Source organism: Mesoplodon bidens, assembly GCF_964165515.1.
Source record: "Mesoplodon bidens genome assembly, chromosome: 2".
Classification (NCBI taxonomy): domain Eukaryota; kingdom Metazoa; phylum Chordata; class Mammalia; order Artiodactyla; family Ziphiidae; genus Mesoplodon; species Mesoplodon bidens.
In genome coordinates this window covers 153,110,920-153,112,847 of record NC_138177.1, presented here as the reverse complement: position 1 = coordinate 153,112,847, position 1,928 = coordinate 153,110,920, and the positions used below count along the sequence as shown (strand labels likewise).

General features: G+C 48.1%; 1 pseudogene across 1 annotated transcript; it reads right to left on the bottom strand.

Moving 5' to 3' along the window:
• Positions 1-348: 348 nt before the first annotated feature.
• Positions 349-1,608, bottom strand: LOC308613219 (large ribosomal subunit protein uL4-like; annotated as a pseudogene). The gene has a single exon. The product of its transcript is annotated as a large ribosomal subunit protein uL4-like (transcript).
• Positions 1,609-1,928: the final 320 nt, after the last annotated feature.

Sequence of the window (1,928 nt, the reverse complement as noted above, 5' to 3'; positions counted from 1 at the left end):
CTGCACCTGGGCTTTCTCTAGTTGCGATGTGCGAACTTCTCATTGTGGTGGCTTCTCTTATTGCAGAGCATGGGCTTTAGGCGTGAGGGCTTCAGTAGTTGTGGCTCGTGGGCTCTAGAGCTCAGGCTCAGTAGTTGTGGCGCACGGGCTTAGTTGCTCCGTGGCATGTGGGATCATCCCGGACCAGGGATTGAACCCATGTCCCCTGCATTGGCAGGCAGATTCTTAACCACTGCGCCACCAGGGCAATCCGAACATTTTTTTTTTCCACTGTCTCTTTCATCAGGTCTTTATTCAAAATTAGCTGTCCAAAGTGATTTGACCTTTACGAAATAAACACATTTAAGTTTATGCAGCAGCCCTCTTTTCTTCTGTGGTGGGGTTTCTTTTCTGCGGGCTTCTTTTCAGCTGTTGGTTTCTTGGTCACTGCCGCCTTTTTTCCACCAAACGCTTCTTCTGCTTCTTAATGCCAACAGCCTTCTTTCCCTCCACAGGCTTCTTGCCTGGAACATCCTTCTCATCTGATTTGTCTTCTAGTGCTGCTGCAGCCCTATCCATCTGGATTTTGTGGTTCTTGGCCTGGAGAAGAACGGTGCTCCGGCTCATGGTCTTTGCATATGGGTTTAGCTTCAACATGATTCTCAGGTTTTTCAGTGGATTCTTCCTCAGGACTCTGAGATGAATCTTCTTGCATGGTGCTCAGAGGGCTCTTTGAATCTCTGGGCTTTTCAAAATTCTGCTAAGGTCTGTACTGAGCATCTTGTGCATGGGGAGGTTATATCAATAGTTAGTCTGGAGGGAGGCAGCTTTACGCCAGGTGCCATACAGCTCATCTAAGTTGCGGAAAGCACTTTCAGTCCAAATTCAGGAACGTCCCACATACGCACCAGGGGCAAGTTTCAAAACGTTCAGTTTGCTTATATTAAGTAGAGTAATTCCAGGGATGTTTCTGAAGGCCTTGATGATACCACTGTCCTCATTACAGATGATGCAGTGTCTCCTGCTCTGGATACGGCAACGGTTTCTCATTTTGCTTTTGCCAGCTCTCATTGGCTGAGAGGCATAGACCTTTTTCACATCATTCCAGGCCTTAAGTTTCTTCAGAAGCAAAACAGCCTCCTTGGTCTTCTCATAGCCTTCAATTTTATCTTCAGCTACCAAAGGAAGTTCAGAACTTCCTCTATATGATGACCTCTAGACATGACCAGCGCTGGTAAGGCCGAGGCAGCCAGTGCAGAGGGGATGGCATATCACTTCTGCATTGTATTCACTCTGTGGTGCCAACGTCGCCAGGTCTTGGTTGGTCTTGGCAGCCTCCAAGACACATGTTTCCAAAACCATCCTGGCCAGAACGGTGAGTCCTGCCACCTCGAACCCTGGGAATTTGAGCCACAGCTCTGCCAGTACCCCAAGACTCGGCACTGGTTTGATGACCTGTTAATTCACTAGTAGCATAGAGTTGTCTGTTGTTTTTGCACAAGTTGGCGTGAACAAAGTTTACAATATCTGGTTGAATGGGAGTCTTGAACACAGCAGGCAAAGTGACATTTTTGTCAGATGGCTCCCCTTTTTGGAGTACACTGATATCAGTGGACAAGCACACGCCATGGCGGGGAGAGGAGAAGACCACGCGCCTCGCAACCCGGTGGCTCCCATAGGAAAAGCTGAACATTCTAGTATACATTTTCTGATGAACATATCTAGGCATTTCTTTGGGGGTATATACCCAGAAGTGGAATTCCCAGTCCATTGCTTGCTTTGATTTCATTTTTCATCTTCTGCTGTCCTGAACCTTACTGAGGATAACCAAGGAGGCCTCTGGTTTCCTTTTCTGGATGAAGTCAGTGGCCCTCAGTTTCCCTCTGTGGCTGGGTCATGCCTGCCTCGCCCAGGTGCTGTGAGGCTTTAAGAGCGTCTCAGGGGAGTAG